Here is an 18,947-nt window from a genome sequence, read left to right as displayed (position 1 = left end):
AATTAGTGGAAAAAAGATAAAGAGCTGTTTTATAGTGGGCTATAAAACCTCTGTATCTTCTGTGACCCTGTATTTAAAACATTAAAATAAACACTCCACCTAAAACAGATACTGAAGACTTTTTTTCCTTCCTTCACATTACTTACATGAAAACAAGCAGCTTTAAAAAAAAACAACCAAATTAACTTTCTGAACTTTTTGATGCAGTTCAGTGATGCTGGATGGTACAAGTTCTTTTAAAGTTTGATGGAAATATTTTTTTTTAATTACATTTTGGTTTGTGTTAACTATAATGTGGAGAAGGTTGCCACAGAATTCCAAGTTTTGATACTCATTCTTTTTGGAATTGAAAATTTGTGAAACACTTGAAAGCTTTTACCACATTTCCGGTGGTATAGGACCAAGTAAGTGTTCATAATTTAAGGCCCAGTTGTCTCATCCCAGGTGGATTGGAGCTAAAGAGGAAGACTCTGGGCTTCCTCTTATGGTGTTTTCTCCCCAGTTGTTCCATGTTCCTGCAGAACAAGCTGTGAGGACAATTCAATAACTTTTGGCTCTGGGATCCACAAAAGAAGGAGTTATGTTTTGAGTAGTACTGCATTTCTGCTTTGAGCTCTGTAGGGCTGGTGCAAGTGAGGGGGAACAATTTGTTAGTCTTTCCCCCTGTTTTGAGAGCCAAGATCCATCCTCTGCCCATTCTCCCTCCACACAGATCTCTGGATCTTTAAAGTATCCATCCCTGATGTTACCTGTGACAAGTGAGGTATGTGTTGCCTTCTTTCCACAGAGGAGGGGAAAATCCGTTTCTGGGATTTCCCTTTGCATGTGGATCTTGAGAGGGAATGATCAGGTCAATGGCTTATTCCTTAATTTTCCTCCTGTAAATCTTTCTTGTCTACAGCAGAAAGCTCATCCTCATCTGTAACAGGGTCTTTGTTTTTCTCTTGTCTCAGCATTACCCTCAAAAGGCTTTATAAACTATAAAATGATAATGTTTGTGAGCGGTGATCCATTAATAGCCACAGAGTCAAGTCTATGGAAAAAGTAGCACTCAATCAGTGACAATGCAAATTTCCTCACCCTGCTCCAGCTGGAGTGGCCCAACTCTGTTTTTGGAGGGACTGTGGGCCCAATCCTGCTCTCACTGAATTCTGTAGCAATATTTCTTTTTACTTCTCAGTCTCAGTCTCAATGGACAATTCAGTCCTTGACTTCTCTCCTGAAGCTGCGAAACAGCTGTGTCAACTAGAAGGGTTTAAAAATTTTGTGAAGAATTTCATTAATTTTTCATTCATATTCCACATGCTGACTGAGAAATTCCATTAAACTTTCTTATGTCCTTGTGCCAAGGGTCAGCAGGTCACTGAGAGCTCACTCACTGACTAGAAAATTGCCCTATATATTTACGTGTGCCACAGTACAGTGCCAATGGCATGTTGGGAGACAGTTGGCAAACAATTGTTTATTTTATATATAAAAAACAAACATTGCAAATATAAGTATCTTTTAAACCATTACAATTTGACCAAATCACAATGGGTTTTCACCAAGTCCCCACCAGGCATGTGTTTCTTATCTAAGAACTATCTTCCTGCCAATTTTTCTTGTTTGTACCACAAAGCAATGAGGCACGCTAGAGCTTTATAAAAATGTCTACAAACAATTCTTATCATGAGAAAAGTGTATATATATTTACTAGGGTAACCAGACAGCAAATGTGAAAAATCGGAACGGGGTGGAGGGTAATGGGAGCCTATATAGGAAAAAGACCCCAAAATCAGGACTGTCCCTATAAAATCGGGACATCTGGTCACCCTAACATTTACCCTTCACTTTGAAAAATAGCTAGCCCATTTTTGCTCTAAATTATTGTTTTTAAAAAAAGCCTCCTGAAAAAGAGACCAGGCAGGACAATTTCAGCCCCAAAGTGAAAGTTTTTGGAAATTATATGCAAATTAGACAGATCTGTTAGGCTGGAAACACTCAACCTTAATTAAGATGAAAGTAAAAGACAGAAATTATTGCCTTTTATGTCCTGAGATATCTATGTTACTTTAGCTTCTTAGCACAGGTGTGTTCCACAATGTTAAGAGTTCACCACTTATTCAATTTCTCTTTTAATTTTGGGGAGAAGGCAGAGGATGTGATAATTCTTTCAAAATGTTAACAGTGCAATTAATGCTGAAGAGTCTCACCAAGGTGCTGGAGGGTATATGTCTATATACTGTAATGTTTATTCTTGAACATTTCAGCATGTGCCCTTAGTCTGTTAGTCCTTCGGGAAAGATAAACTGTTTATTTTTATCATACAGTGAGCACAATGCACACCTACACCAATATAAAAGGTTTATAGAATATAATATAATTAAGGTTTATAGAATGTTATCCAATCTTAAAGTCCGATGTCATTGTCCTATGAACCACTGAAATTTATGGTCACATCCTGTTTACTTCCATGTTCAGAGTTTCCAGTAGTGATGGTAGAAATGCCATGTGTAGATTAGATCAAGGGAAGAATAAGGCAGCTGATTATATTTTCCTGTGGACATGTATGTATAAATCCACAAAGAGGGAATAAAAGGACATCCTTTGATGTATGTAAGTTATCCAGGAATCCTCTTGAAGATCAGGCAGGGAGATTAAGCAATTCTTGGTAAAACTAAAGGGCTGCAAACCTAAACCAATAAAAGGAAAAATTTCTTTTTGCCATACATAGCCTGTGGAATTCACTGCCACCCGGAAGCTGTCGAAACAGATGCCATAGCTAGAGTTTTTAAAAGCTATTGATATTTTGACTGTTAACAATTTCTGACACTAAGTAAGATAAATTATAGCTAAAAGGTATTAAATCTCATGCTTCAGGGATAATCTGATCATCTGAAGGGGTTGGGGTGAACTACCTTTCCCTATTCACATATATACTGATAGGTCTGTTTTTTTTTCCAGACAGAAAATGACATCAGGTTGATTTGGCAATGTGGTTACTGGGTTGTGACCGCTTATAACTGGGAATGTCCATTTGATGCAACTGGTTTTACACTGAACACATACTGGCCTTCCATAATTGCTACTGGAGACCTGCGGATCTTCCTACTTCACATCAACCCCACTTGAGGTGCTGAGTTGAGCCAAGCACACTACCTTTAGGGCATTTCCAGCACCTACTAAGCCCAGGGTCAGCAGATGAAATAAGCCTATTTCTAAAACAGCCTTGTAAAACTGGCATAAATATATACCAGCTCATGCAGAAAGTCTTGCCTGACTTTGCAATAGTGATTGATCAAACTAATAGCATCTTATTTGTCCATAGAAAGCTCTCCTTGGGTGAGTAGAATTTGCAAAGATGTTTTAAGGCAATCATTCTACCATATTTTGGTGCAGATTCTTATTCCTTACTTTTCCTAAAAAGATCAAAGAACCCTGGTAAAATAGTAAAACCTCTCTTTATAATGGCATACACTGCAAACATTTTTAGTGGGTGATACCCTGCAACAATTTGTTACCCTTTCACTTCTGGTGAGTTAGTTCAAATACTGACATAGGTCACCACTGACAAGGATGTTTATGATTTCATGTGGGTATCAACCTCAAAATATCATCTCAGTCTGGCACATATAATTTAACAATGGTTTCTGCTCAGGGATGCAATGATACTGGTGTTAATCAGAGCTAAGTAACTCCATTTAAGCTACAGCAGTGGTTCCCAAGCTAGGGTTCGTGAACCCCTGGGGGGTTGCGAAATGTTAAAGGGGATTCTTGGGAAAAAATTCCCTAATGGTGAACAGAGCTGTCCCTAGGGATCCCTGGCAGCATGGGACCAGCAGTCTGGAGCACCTAGACTTCCAAGAGCTAAGCAGATCAAAGCAAGCATATCTATCACACTGAGGAGATTTAACCTTCAAGACTCCTTATAAGAAATAGAAAGGGAGGTGAATATTTTTTGCTGTTTTTAAAATTAAATAGGCAGCTAGTATTGTTTTTAAAATTATTATGAAGAACAAGTTTAAGCTTTTTTGTAATGTGTGCTGTTTGCCTGGACTGCTCAAGACCGGAATGTTTGTGTAGGAAGAACACTTTTGAGTGAAATCTTGGAAAAGTGAGATCTTGGAAGAGTGTTACCATTTTCATAATGTAATAAAAATACTATAATGATAAATAATTAATAATAAATAGTGAGTAATAAGCATGTCATAAAAACAAATTCTGTATTTCCAAGATCACTGCTTTTATAATTTATACTCAGGTACAGGAGACAATCCCTGGAAATATTCATTTTTAAGAGGAGGTTTGCAAGACTTGACGTGCTAGTGAAACGGGTTCACAGGCTATTAAAGTTTGGGAACCGCTGAGCTAGAGTTACACACTGTAAAAACAGTGTGAGATATGAATAAGGTTCAGTGTTCTTGGCCTCTCACTTTCTTGTTCAGCAAATGTAACTCCTGCTACCCCAAATTAATAAGGGGACACTTTAATGGTATAATCATTAATTAATTTGCTATTTATTGCAACAATTTAATAAAAAATAATTATTTTAGGTATTAATGTGAACTCTGCTTTCAGTCACTGGACTATTATTTAGATGTGCTATCTATCAAAGTTGATCCTATGAAAGATCATTGTCATATCTGTCTTTCTCATGGAAGTCCAACATGTCTCCACAAAAGCAAATACCTTTCTTTCTACATAAAACTGTCACCTGATGTTTATCTCTCATCAGAATCAGAGATAGGAGTCAGGGGACTGTACCTATAAGAAAAGCAGGAAGATGTGAGTTATGTTAAAGGGTAAACAAACAGCTCAGAAATTTCTAATGTGTAAAGTAACACTGCTGGCTCAGTGAATTGTGCAATTTCGTAATATCACATTAAGAAAGTAAATCAGTAGGGGCCATTTAATGCCAGCAATTTTTATGCAGGACTTGAGATTGCTTTCAGTGGGGAGTAAAACTGAAGGCATGATATTCCCCTCAGTGATTTCTCTGTTAAGAAGAATGACTGTAACCTGTTATTATGTGCAATCACAGGGAAATAGTACATTGTATGTGATTACATCGAAAACTAAAATTTTCAAATCAAAACCTGCTGAACACAAAATCCAATTCTGGCTCTTCATGTTGTTGAATACTAAAAATAATTGTGTTTATCAAATATAATTGCAAAGTATAAAAAAAAACAGTTTGGATGAAACAGTGTGGAAGTCCTTTCTACTCATCTATGGTGAGGTCTTTAACATCCACCTAGACCTCTATTAGCTCTTTTAAAAACTTAAAATATGGAATAGCCCTGGTGACTAGCCAGTATGCCCTCATATTATGAAGCCAATCCTGCTTCTACTGAAGTCAGAATTTTAACAAAAGCGTATATATATTTATATAATTATTGCATATTTTAAAAACATTAAGGTTGCAAAATCAAATACTCAAAATGCCAGAATTAAGGTTGTTCATGCAACCTTAATCCAGTCCCTTTGGGTATATACTTATGATGCAGGCTTTAATTACATGCTCAAATACTGTTTTTTCCATGGGAACCTTGCCTCATTCAGTCACAGGAAAGACCGTGATCACTGAATGGGAAACTATTCATTATCTATCCTTTATCCTTATCATTCAAAGTGTGGCCCCATGCATTATTGACTCCTCATCATCCAAACTCTGCACTGAATACAAAATTATTCATTTTCCTTTTGCTATGCTGTCGGTCACACTATCTAAGTTCTTCACAAATATTAAAGAATTTATCTTCACAACCATCCTGTGAAGTGAGGTGGTATTTCTGGCAAACATTGCAACCTCATGCAGTATCTTTAGGGACTAGTGTGTTAAAGTTTATGTATGGTTTATGCATGATTGTGATTTGCTCCATGGGAGAAGATTATCACAGATCCTCCAGGAACTAAAAACAAGGGAGAGTAATTGTAAGATTGTAAACAACTCGAGGTACCATGGTTTGCATATACTGGTTCAGACTGGGTTTTCCAGAGACTAAGAGACAAAGAAAGAACTTGGGATATGAAGAAAAATTGACTTTAATTTTCAGATTCAGGGCCCTCATTTGGAGTGAACAAACAGAGAAGACATTTTGTCCAAGAAGTGGAGACCACCAATCCTGCTAAGGAGATGGAATGACTTTGGCCAAAAGGGTTATAAGTCAGATGGGTGATTTCTGGTATAGTTATTAGTAAGCGTGTAGGACCCGCAATTGTTGTTGTTTTTTTTTTAATGTTTTCTCTGCTTGCTTTTTAACCCTGAATAATTGCACTCTGTTTAGAAAGAGCTGTGTGGTAACTTGTAACTGCTGACACATCCTGATCATAGCCCTTGGGAGAAAGCAAAACGTAAGCATTGACCTCTAGGCAGATTGGCTTGCTGAGTATATTACAGGGCAGGGTAAGCGGGACCGTGCAGCCTGAAAACCCCGGGTCAGGATGGGGAGAGACGCAGGTCTCTGCCCAAGAGGCTTGATGGCTGGGAGCCTGAAACTTTTTGTGGGTGCCTTTGAGGGACCACAAAGGGGAAATACAGGTGCAGTTACCCTGAAACTGTGACAATATTATTATTCCAGTTTTACAGATTGGGAACTGAAGCACAAGAATTAAAGCCATAATTGTCAGAAATGTCTACTAATTTTGGGTACCCAATTTGAGGTGCCTCAGGCCTGATTTTTCAGAGCACTTAGCATACTTTATATGTTCAGAGCAGAGCTCCCATTGATCTCTGTTGTAGGTATAAGTGCTCAACACTTCTGCAATCAAAGTCCAGGTGTCTCAAATTGGGTTTCCAGAATATGAGGAACATAGTGGTCATCTGTGTAAATTTTGGTTTATGTAATTTGCCAACAATCACCTAGGAACTCTGAAATAACCTCGTTGCTCTTAGTTCTAGTATCCAGTGCTCCTGTAAGGAGCAATTGCAGGGAGAGGCTTGCTCAGCCCCTGCCTGGGGCTGGCGCAAGCTCAGTTATTTGGGGAGGCTGGTGCAAGTGGTCTGGCTGGCACACAGGAACCACAAGGGGATGGATGGTGTTCAGGACAGACGGAATCACCACCGAATTTAACTGCCAAACTCTACATCCATACTGAGAATGTGAAAAGAGATTATTTTTTTTCCCAAGAGGCATTTTTAAACTTGGCCAGATTTGGACCAATTTTGACAGGACTGACAAAAGTTCCCTTTCACAAAGGCCACCCAGATTTCAAGTCCTTGCTCCAAAGCATGGAGGTGCTCTGGCTTCTCACTGAAATGGTTGTAAGATTTTTTTTTAAACTATATATTTTCCCTTAACCCCTGTTGGTAATAGTCAAACTGTTTTTGAGGTAGACAACCTGCATCGAAAATTTCAGCCCAAACACTTAAAGTTTGACAAAGTTGTAAGCCACTGAAACCAGGATCTTTTTATGGGAAATGTGGGGCAACCTTAACTATGTGGAGTGGTATTTGTGTGCGTGAGTATGCATGTGCATTTTTCCCATTCCACTTCGCCCCATCCCAAATAGCCTGGTGGTTAATGCACTCACCTAGGTTGTGAAGGTTCATAGTCCCTGTGCCAAATCAGGCAGATCAGGGAGTTGAATGTGGCTTTCCATATCACTCTTCCTCCATCTGTTTTGGTTTATTTTTGTTTTTTATTAAAAAAAAATCAAAAGGTCTTGGTTTAATTGCTCATCTGACTGGAAACAAATGTCAAAACCTCAATTTTTTTCATGAAACAGAATTCTTGTTCTCCAGCCAGCTCAGGGCTGAGGCACATTGGCATGTTGGCCTGGGGAAGTTGTGCAGTCACTGGCCAAGCTGTACCTGTTCTGTATGTAAAGAGAGGCCTTCTTTCTCTTAGGCTGTGAAAACCAATAGCTTTTCCCACTACTAAATTAATTTAAAAGTTGAAATCAAAATGGGAGTCAAAGGTGGAAAAAGAAGTAAGTGAATGAAAGTAAAGGTACCTGTGTAAAGAAGTCTAGACAAGGCTGGCCTTACCATGACATGAACTGAGGTGGCTGCCTCAGGTGCCAGACTGTGGGAGGGCACCACTAGGACCACTAGGACCCAGAGTGTAGAAAATTGTGTCTGCTGCTGGTGCATATGTATTCTCTCTGCTCTAGATGCACAGAGATGGTGGAGTGCTCTGCTGCAGGAAGGCGGGCACAAGAGACATAACAGGCAGGCAGGAGAAAAGGTGAGAGGGAATAACGGAAAGGAGAAAGAGGAGGAGGAGCCTCTTATGTACCTCTCTAGCCCTCTGTGGAGCCTGGACTGATTAGCACCAGTTTCTCAGAGAGCTTCCTGTTTCCTGCTGCTTCCTTGAACCCACTTGAGGAGACCAAGCAGTCTTCTGAAGTAGTAGGAGCCAGCTAGGCCCTTAAGATGCTGATATCTTCCCTCACTCAGGCCCTGCTACCAGCCTCCTTATTTGTCTCCTTCAACTGAGTGTTAAAAGCCACTATAGCTGGCACAGAACAGCAGTCATGAGTGAAAAAAGAAAACGCTCCTCTGGGGCAGCATTCAGAAAAAGAAAGCAAGTCCAGGACGCTTTCTATCTAAGCAAGAAGGAGCTCTCCTGAGATACATAGACACAAAAGTTCATGGTGAGCCTTCATGCCCCAGTGAGAATGTGAACGGTGAGAAGATGCCTGATCTTCCAGTTAATCAGAGTGCAGGTGACCTGGCAGTTACTGCAGCATCCATATCTCCATCTCAAAAGGATGTAACCATGCACATTTCTGAAGAAAAGTGTAGATCAGAGAAGAATGTGGTGGAGGCGCAAGGAACAGCTGCTGCTGAGTTTAATTCCTTAAGACTAGATAATCCAGGATGGTGGACCCACTTGACCAGTAGCCTGAGGGACTTCCTTGTACTGCATGGGCCACAGCAAGTGAAAAACTTCATGTTCCCCAAAGACAATGAAAATAGAAGTTTCCATCCAACACATTACTGGCTTGAAATCTCCAATGGTGACAAAGTGGAGAGGCCATGGCTTATGTACTCAAAACCCCAGAATGCTGCATACTATTTTTGTTGCAAGCTCTTCCAGGAACAAAGGACTGGAAAAATTGGGCTAGAAATCTGGCATGCCATGAGAACGCAGCAAATCACCAGGGAGCATTCCATAGGTGGAAAGAGCTTGAGATGAGACTAAAGTTAAAGGCCACCATAGATGATCAGCATCAAGAGAAGATTGCATCAGGGTCTCTTTACTGGCAAAATGTTCTGAAAAGGCTCATTGCCATTGTGAGAATGCTTGCTACCCAAAACCTAGCACTGCATGGCACTTCAGATCAGCTCTATGTGCCAAACAATGGAAACTTCCTTAAAACCGTGGAGCTGATGGCTGAGTTTGATGCTGTACTCCAGGAACATCTAAGAAGATCCAGGAACATCTAAGAAGAGTCACCACCCAAGAAATGTACACACACCACTACCTTGGAAAAACAATTCAAAATGAGATCATACAGTTACTGGCAATAAAAGTCAAACAGAAGATTGTGGCAGATATGAAGTCAGCAAGATATTACTCTGCTATCTGGACTGCACACCTGACATCAGCCATACGAAACAAATGACTTTAATGATGTGTTTCGTAACAACAGAACCTAGTGAAAATGTCCCTGCAATGGTGACTGTCAGAGAGCATTTTCTAGAATTTATTGGCATTGATGATACTACAGGAGCTGGTATGACAAATGTGCTTCTTAAAAATCTAGAAGCTACGGGAATTGGGATAATGGTGGCAACATGAGAGGAAAGAACAGAGGAGTGCAGACACAGATCCAAGAGTTAAACCCTCAAGGTTTTTTTGTCTCATGCAGTTCTTATTTGTTGAACTTGTTGGTCAGTGATGCAGCATCAGCTTCTAGTGAGGCTACTGAATGTTTTAATATAATTCAAAGCATCTATGTTTTTTTCTCTGCATCAACTCATCGATGGCAGAGGGAAATGGAATAACTTCAAATTTCTGTGTGGCTTAGTGTTGTGGCATGACATACTGTTTGAAATAAATGTTGTAAGCAAGAGACTCCAAGATGTTGACCTTGATATATCTGGAGCAATGGAACAATTGGACAAAGCAAAGTCATACTTACAGTCTTACTGGTCAGATGAGGGATTTCAAAGAATGTACAGAAGTTGGCAAAGGAACTTCACACTGAACCTATTTTCCCACCCATTCAAGAATACAAGAGTCACTGAAGAAGAAGACATTTTGATTACAAGGCACGGGATAATGCCATAAGAGACCCCAAAGAACAATTCAAAGTGCTAGATTGTGCAATACAGTCAGTTGAAGAATGTTTCATGAAGCTCAAGGAACACAGCAGTATATTTGGGATGTTGTATGATATTCCAGAACTCCTCAGTGTACCTGAAGAAGACCTACACCAGCAATGCAGGGCACTAGAGACAGTGTTGACACATGATGACATGTGCGATATTGATGCGAGTGATTTAGGTGATGAACTGAAAGTCCTTTCAAGATACATTTCAGCAGGATCAGCTCCAAAGGCTGTTCTGGAATATATGTGCACAAATAAGATGACCGCTCCTTTCCAAATGCTTTTGTTGCTCTGCGGGTACTTCTAACACTTCTTGTAACAGTTGCCAGTGGAGAATGCAGCTTCTCCAAGATGAAGTTAGTGAAAACACATCTACACTCCACAATGACACCAGAGAGACTGGTCGTCCTTGCAACCATCTCAACAGAGCATGGGCTGGCCCAGACTGTGGAACTTCAGCAGGCAGCAGTTCAAATCTTTGCAACCAAGAAGGCACGGAAAGTACCACTTTGATTATTCAAACAGATAAAAATGCCAGTGTTCACTATGCAGACAAGAAAAGTTAGATTTGCTGTTCAGGTGTTTGAAAGTTAAGTATTACTTAAAATTTTTGAACAAGGCATTTTAAGTTGTTAGTTCTCCTTTATTGGGGTAGGTGGCAGACCAGTACCATGAGAAGAATAGAACAGGAAGAAGGCAGAATTGAGACTTTCCAAAGTTTTGGCCCAAGCAAGGGGGCATGGAGGCGTCATTTGAGCTCCCAACCTCAGGTGCCAAAATGTTGTGGGCCAGCCCCGAGTCTAGAAATGTACCGTAGGAAACATTTTTAAGACAAAAAAAGTGGTCCTATCCTTTGACTATGAAATTGTGGCATTATCTCTGTGTGAAAAGAGACCCAAAAGTAAACATTTCTTCATAGAAGAAATGTGTATTGTTACATCCAAGGGACCATCCAAGTTTAGCAAGTCAGTAAAAGGGACTCAAATAAATAATTCTCATTGAGTCCACAGATTGGCAAGCATTTAAAATGTGAAAATCCACTAAGTCTCACTTTTGCAACAGAAGTTTTCGATAGCTACACCTTAAAATATATGTTCTCATAAATGTCAGTGTGGGTGGGGGCATTTTTTCCCATAAAGTGCTTCACAAAAGCACATTTTTGTTTTGTTTTATCTTCTCAAGGTTTCTCCCATGTTGATAATGTCAGCATCCAATCTTTGCCTCCCTTTGAAGCTGGAATCAAGAGTCTGTACTCCTGCAACTGTACAACTACACACATGGCCTTGACATATGCATATGCTGTAGAAAAGCATCTATGGCTGGGCACTCAGCAATTGCAAAAGTTTCCAGAGCAGCTGACCTCCATGTGTAAACACCATGTCCTGATTCTATGCTGCCCTGCACCTTGGGTAGTCATTTAAAGCTGAGAAAAGTGCATGTAAACCTCTAAAATCCTGATATGTTCTATCTGAGCTAAGCATTATGCAAGAATAGGGGAAGTGGAGAGGGGAAGAGAGAAAGTGGCTTTACATCACTTATGTACCCCCTATATTATGGGGCTGTCCAGGAACCTGCTTGACCTCTGACAAACATTAAAGTAGCCACAGGGCTGCTCTAATTTTTGTTTGTTTTCCCACAGGCTCTTCAGTCTAGCAGAGAAAGGTATAATACAATCCTTTTTAAGTCCTTTAAAATTGACATGCTGAATCAGATTTCTTTGAAATTTGGTGTGCCTCAGGGAGGTGCAGGGTAGGGTTAGTGACCTAAATTTGGGGTCAAATGAGCTAGGTGTGTGGAGATATGAACTCTGAAAAAATGGTCATCTTTCAAAAAATTTCCAGGTGGTTTGTTTGTTTGTTTTTTGTTTTTGCACAGAGCTAAAGATAAAATTATTGATGTGATGTGGGTCAAAACAGTCTCAGTCTGTCAAGTTATACTCAAGGGAGCGCATATAGTCCATTAAAGCTTTGGGGTCCCAAACTGAGAAGGATATTTAACAACATTTTCATGTCTTTCCTTGTGTTGATGTGCAGTCTGGATTACAATGCACATGCACCAATAAAGAAAAAAGCCATGAGAAGATTTCTAGGCAGCCACTTCATGCTTGCCTGGGTAATTTGAGAGAATGTGTCAATGCTATTGCCTTTGGTGACACCCTACCACTGATGTTTCTAGTCCGAACCTTTGTACATCAGTGCAATAAAGATATAATAACTCACGTTGCTTACTACAAGTTGTGTCCCTTATAATATAACATGTTTTGGGTTTATTTTATTTTGTTTGTTTGTTTTTGTGGAGAGGTTTGCAATGAACAAAGCAGAATAGTCAGCAGCCAACAAAAACCAGTCTAAATAAAATATTTGTTGTATCAGGTCTGGAGAAGCCAGAGACAGAGGACTGTGGGGCAGAGGAGGACAGAGATAGGGAGGGGGGTTGCAGCTGAGGAGGGGGCAGGAAATGAGGACAGGTGGCAGGTGAGTCTTGGATTGATTGTTCAAGAAAATCCGTATTTTATTAGCCCCTGGGGAGCCAGGGGTGACAAGTGGCTACTTCCTGATCTTGTGGGAGATTACTGTGGTGTATCCCAACACACACAGTGCAGAAGTTTGGAATGACAATACAGGTACCTTGACTGCTAAGAGAAAAGGAATCTGTGTGCCGCCAAGCTGTCACGGTGTGGTTGCTGGGCGATTCCTGGATCACAGGATTGCAGGAGAGCAAGGAGTACACCATGATATGATGGCTGCTCATTACAGGTTTATTTGAGTGAAGACAGGTTGCCTGCATTGGCATCATATTTTGCCCACTCTGCAGCCTCTAACTGGTGACTTAAGAAGTTTGTGATCTGTCAGACACTGTGGTGATACACTCAGGCAGAAGTGATCTAGGCTTAATTCCTGATTCATATCTCATATAATCTATGAGGTTAGAATTGAACAGCTTCAGAGATTTGTCTCCAGGAGCTGTTTTAGTTTTCTCTGATTTGGCTGAGTATCTGAATAATTACTATGGCAACAGTATAAAAGTTATTAATATGTGTTGGAAGAACATTCATTGGGAAGCTGGAGGTTCATTGCTGACCAGAAAATGTGTACTGTATGCCATAGAAACATTATAAACTCTGACGCCTCACTGTTTCTTGGAGATGCCCCCGTCTGTTGGACAGGGGGCAGAGCATCTTTCTATCAAACATAAAACACTCAATATTTTGGAACAGAAACCCTGTCTGTGATTTCTGCTACACACTCCACCCTCCCACCCATTCTAAAACATGACCAGGAACACCATTCCACTGTAACATAATTGGCCTTTGCTCCAGTTACTACATGTCAGTCAGGTTATAGGGAGGGGACGTCAGGTGGAAGGGAAAGTGAAAGCAGTACAATGTTTGTATACCATGGAGTGAAGCGTTCAGGGAGATATGTTCCCTGCTTGCCAGGGATGGTGGAGGCAAGATAAAGTAGTGGAGAGGGGGGCCAGGTGGAGGGGGAACTCAGTGAATGGGTCAGGGGCATGGCTGGGGAGGAGTGCAGAATCAGGGCTGGAGAGGCAAAGCTGGTGTATGGCAGGTGTGTGAGGTGGTGTTGGCTGGCTCAGTATGCAAATTGTGGGACATGATACGTACAAAAAAAATCTAAATTAACACAGAGTTAAGGTTGCTTGGTGGTATGTCACCCTCTTGCAGAGTGCTGAGTTGAGTAAAACTCAAATGCCTGAAAATGAAATGCAGTTAAGTTTTTCCTTGCAACACTGAAGGCAGGTATTGCAGGCCCTAAGCCTCCCCAAACAGTCCCACATGGCCCTGCCCATGCTCTGCCCCAAGGACCCTTCCTGCTTGCCGTTTCCTCCTTGGCCCCAATCCAGGCAGGCTTCTCCTCTTCCCGGAAGTGGACTGGGGCTAGGGCAGGCCAACCTGCTGCCAGGATTTGGGGTGTCTGGGGCTACCCAGCACTGAGGGGCCCCCCCAGGCACTGGGAATGTATCACCCGGTGCTTCAGGGCTAGGAGCTCTGGGGCCACCTGCCTGGTGCTTAGGTCACCCAGCATTGGGACTGCCCAGCACTCTGGGGCTGGGGCTGCAGTGCCCTGTGCTTGGGGGTGCTGGGGCTAGCCACCCTGTGCTCGAGGAGACTGGGGGCTGGGGTGGTGGGGCCAGCAGCCGCGGGGCCTTGGGGCTCCAGCAGGGGAGGAAAGGGGTGGCAGGGCCCTGGGCAGAAGGGTGGGGTGGGGCTAGCCTCCCCAAATGGGCGACTCACACACCACACATGCCATGCAACCTTAATTCTGCCCTCTTTCAGCGGTGCCCCAATATATCATGTTAACACACACACCTTTACACTGCCAACCCCACAGCTGATGAAAGGTACAAGTTCTTTGTCTCCTTTTGATAACCCATTCTCTCTCACCCACAGGATTCCATCTAATACAAAGTACAAAAAGGAAAGAGAGAGAGCGAGAGAATGATTCTATAGTTCAGTTGTTAGGGCACCCACATGGCAGGGGGAGACCCTGGGTCCAGTCCCCCTGCTCCAATCACTCTTTCATTATTTATCCACAGTGGAACAGCTTCAACAAAGAGACTGAGGGTAATCCACATGAGACTATCCCAGAGCTCAGTGATTAAAGCATTCTTTTGAGAGGTGGGAGACCCCTGCTCAAATCTTTTTTCTCTCTCTACCAGAGGGAGGGAATTAAACCTGAGTCTGCGCATTCCAGGCAAATGCTCTAACCACTGAGCTACAAGTTATAAGGTGGCCCACTACCTCTGGCCAGATTTTGAATGGGACTGAATCCAGTGGGTGTGCTCAACGGCACCTATTGGATTGGACCCCACACACAAGATAAGCAGCCAAACACCTATCTTCTGTTTCATGATTCCCTCTGGAGTGTAGGTGGGAGATAGGTGTCTAGATGTCTAGAAGGAGGCAGCAGTGTGCATGCTCCTCGGCAGAAACGTAGGTGCCAGGGGAACATTTACCCTGAAAACTTGGGCACTGAGTTTAGGCACCTACATGGTTCAGTAGGAGTTTTGTGGATTGCAGTGGAGCCAAAACTGGGATTTATGAGCCTGAACCCAAGACATAGGTGCCTAAAGCCAGGGTTTAGGTACTGAAATACCTTTGTAGATCCCACCCTATCCCAATTATTTTCAATTCAGCAAAGCACATACCTACGGTTGAATACCACAGTCTGATACTAATACAAACACATGTAACTAAGTGAAGGACTAATCTGTGAGAGTGTTTTGGGAGCTGGAGGAGCAAAACGGAAACCTTGTTTGACTTGTGAAGTCTGTTGACATGAGAAATAAATGTAGCACTGACAAGGGATGAAAAAAGTAAAATTAATGACTGGTAAATTCTGTCACTATTGCAGATAATGCAGTTGTAAGATAAAGCCAAGCCAAACCCTCAGCAAATGGGAAAAGATCATCCAAATTCAAGAACAGGTGATACTCTATAAAGGGACAGGTAGACCGGTAGTTATAACAAGTTGTGTGAGTTTAAAGGGAATGTTTACTATAGGTATTTTACACAGTAAGTATGAGAAACCTCTTTGCCAGTTGTCAACATAAACTGATATCTTTAAATGCAAGATGAAGTTATGTTAGCATGAAGTTCTAATGCCTAAGTAGGAGGCATTATTTTGGACTTTTTTCTTTAAACTGAGGCAGCAGAAAGGAATGTAATTCCACATATATTTCTCCACTCTGACATTTACTGAAATCTATTTTAAATCAAGGCTAAGAAAGAAAATTGAAATCCTAATTCAAATGGATAGACTAATGTTGTCATGTAACTGACCAAAGTTAACATAATGACATTTTATTAGTTGGAGACAATAAATGTTTTGATTCTCCATCAGACTATGCCCTGCATACATTGCAGCCAGCATTATATGCCTCATGCAGTTATTTGGATGGAGGTCAGACATGAACTCAGTTAGGCTCAGTTCCCTCAAGTACATACTGGAGCATTTCAAACCAGTTTGGCTTCAGTCAAATAGGCCTGGTCTACACTAGACATTTAAACTGATTTTAGCAGCGTTAAACCAATTTAACGCTGTACCCGTCCACACAACGAGGCCCTTTATATCGATATAAAGGGATCTTTAAATCAGTTTCTGTACTCCTCCCCAACGAGAGGAGTAGTGCTAAAATCGGTATTACCATATCGGATTAGGGTTAGTGTGGCCGCAAATCAAAGGTATTGGCCTCTGGGCGGTATCCCACAGTGCACCATTGTGACTGCTCTGGACAGCAATCTCAACTCGGTTTCACTGGCCAGGTATACAGGAAAAGCCCCGTGAACTTTTGAATTTCATTTCCTGTTTGGCCAGCGTGGAGCTCTGATCAGCACAGGTGACCACCCAGAGCTCATCAGCACAGGTAAAAATGCAGTCTCCTGAGAATCGAAAAGGAGCTCCAGCATGGACCTCACGGGAGGTACTGGATCTGATCGCTATATGGGGAGAGGATTCTGTGCTAACAGAACTATGTTCCAAAAGATGAAATGAAAAAATATTTGAAAAAATTTCCAAGGCTATGATGGAGAAAGGCCACACCAGGGACTCAGTGCAGTGCAGAGTGAAAGTTAAGGTGCTCAGACAAGCCTACCAGAAAACCAAACGGAAGGTCCAGGGCAGGGCCGAAAACATGCCGCTTCTACGCTGAGCTGCATGCAATTCTAGGGGGGGTCTGCCACCACTACCCCACCCCTGTCCCTGGATTCCGAGGTGGGGGGGTGGGGGTAGTAATCTCAGCCATGGCTGAGGATTCTGTGGACGGGGAAGATGAGGAGGAGGAGGAGGAGGAAGAGGAGAACGACTTGCCGAGAGCACACAGCACTCCGTTAGCTCCAACAGCCAGGAGCTGTTTCTCACCCAGACGGAATTACCACCTCCCAGCCCTCCAAAGCCACTAGCCCAGACAGTGAAGCCATGGAAGCAACCTCTGGTGAGTGCACCTTTGTAAATATAAAAACATGGTTTAAAAGCAAGAGTTTTTAATGATTGATTTGCCCTGAGGACTTGGATGCATTCGCAGCAGTACAGTTATTGGAAAAGTTTGTTAACAGTCTGGGGATGGAGCGGAAATCCTCCAGGGACATCTCCATGAAGCTTTCCTGGAGGTACTCCAAGAGGCCTTTACAGAAGGTTTCTGGGCAAGGCAGCCTTATTCCGTCCACCATGGTAGGTCACTTTACAAGCCATGCATGTAGCAAGTAATCGGGTATCATTACATGACAAAGCATAGCTGCGTATGGTCCCTGTGATTGCTGGCATTCAAGAACATCCATTCTTTATCCCGCTGTGTTATCCTCAGGAGAGTGATATCGTTCATGGTAACCTGGTTGAAATTCAGGAATTTAAGTAAGGGGACAGAGATGGCCATTCCTACTGGGCTGTTTGCCTGTTGCTTAAATAAATCCTTCCTTGCATGTAGCCAAGGGAGGGGAGGGGGGGGAATAGCGCTGAGCTTTTTCGTACAATTTGGCTATCAGGGATCTTCCCTGCTACCAGCCACGCGGTGGGGGGGGGAAAGGGGTGATTAGCAGTGATCTTCCATGATACCAGCCATGCGGTGGGGGGGGGTAAAGCGATCATCCCACAGAATTGGATGGGGTGGTGGCTTCTGCTGCTGCATGTTAACAGGAAAGAAGCATCACTGAACTGGATTTGCTTGGTATTTGGGAAAGGAGGGCACGTGTATATGAAGGCTGCAGAAGCCGAAGACAATGGCTTACCATGGCCGCATGCACACTGAATTCTATGCCCGGGCCTGCGTCTGTGAGATCTGTAACACCAGAGCCGGCAGGCACTCAATATTAAGATGCAAATGCAACCTTGTAGTGAAATCACATGTGGTATGTAAGGTGAATAGTGTTGTTCATTGTGAAAGAGTATAACCATTGTTCTGTAAAAATGTATCTTTTTTAAATACTTCTCTCCTTTTTCCCTCCCTCATGCAGCTGCACATTTTTCAGTCTCCCTACTCCATCCCAAAGGCTATCTCAGATAAGGCGGAGGAAAAAGAAGACGCGAGACGAAGTATTCTTGGAAACCATGGAAGTGACCCGCAATGAAAGAGCTCATCTGAATGAGTGGAAGGATGTGGTATCAAATTACAGGAAAGATGCAAGTGAACGTGAAGACAGGAGGGACCAACATGAGGATAGGAGAGACACTCAAGATGAGAGGTGGCGGCAGGAAGATCAGAGGTGTAGGCAGGAAGATCAGCGGTGGTGGGATGCAATGCTGGAGCTGCTGTGTGATCAAACTGATATCCTCCGACATCTGGTGGAGCTTCAGGAAGAGCAGCGGGGTCACAGAGTGCCGCTGCAGCCCCTGTGTAACCACCCTCACCACGTTCCATGTCTTCCTCAGCCAGATCTGTAAGAACGTGTGGGGGAAGGCTTCATGCACCCGCCCCCTCCACCCCCGTGGATAGCCCAACCAAAAGGCTGTCATTACATTGAAATGTTTTTAGTAGCCTTTTCCTTCCCTCCTATCCTCCTCCCAAACCACACCCAGGATACCTTGTCATTTCTCTCTCTCTTTTTATAATGACTTTTTAATAAAGAATACATGATTTTTAAATGATAGTGACTGTAACGAGGCGGTGTGGCTCCCCTCCTCCCCAGGAAGGGTCAAGCCTCGTCAGACACCTAAGGGGGAGGGGCCACA

The 18,947-nt window shown here is 42.5% G+C and overlaps 1 long non-coding RNA gene across 1 annotated transcript; it reads left to right on the top strand.

Annotated features, from left to right (window-relative positions):
* The first annotated feature begins 17,160 nt into the window (after positions 1-17,160).
* On the top strand, positions 17,161-18,865 carry LOC142046480 (uncharacterized). The gene is made up of 2 exons (XR_012655426.1): positions 17,161-17,217; positions 18,248-18,865. It is a non-coding gene; the product is annotated as an uncharacterized LOC142046480 (long non-coding RNA).
* The last annotated feature ends 82 nt before the right edge of the window (positions 18,866-18,947 follow it).

This window comes from Chelonoidis abingdonii, chromosome 3 (assembly GCF_003597395.2).
Source record: "Chelonoidis abingdonii isolate Lonesome George chromosome 3, CheloAbing_2.0, whole genome shotgun sequence".
Taxonomy (NCBI): Eukaryota; Metazoa; Chordata; order Testudines; family Testudinidae; genus Chelonoidis; species Chelonoidis abingdonii.
The sequence above is the reverse complement of the archived record's forward strand: the minus strand, read 5'-3'. Positions and strand labels throughout refer to the sequence as shown.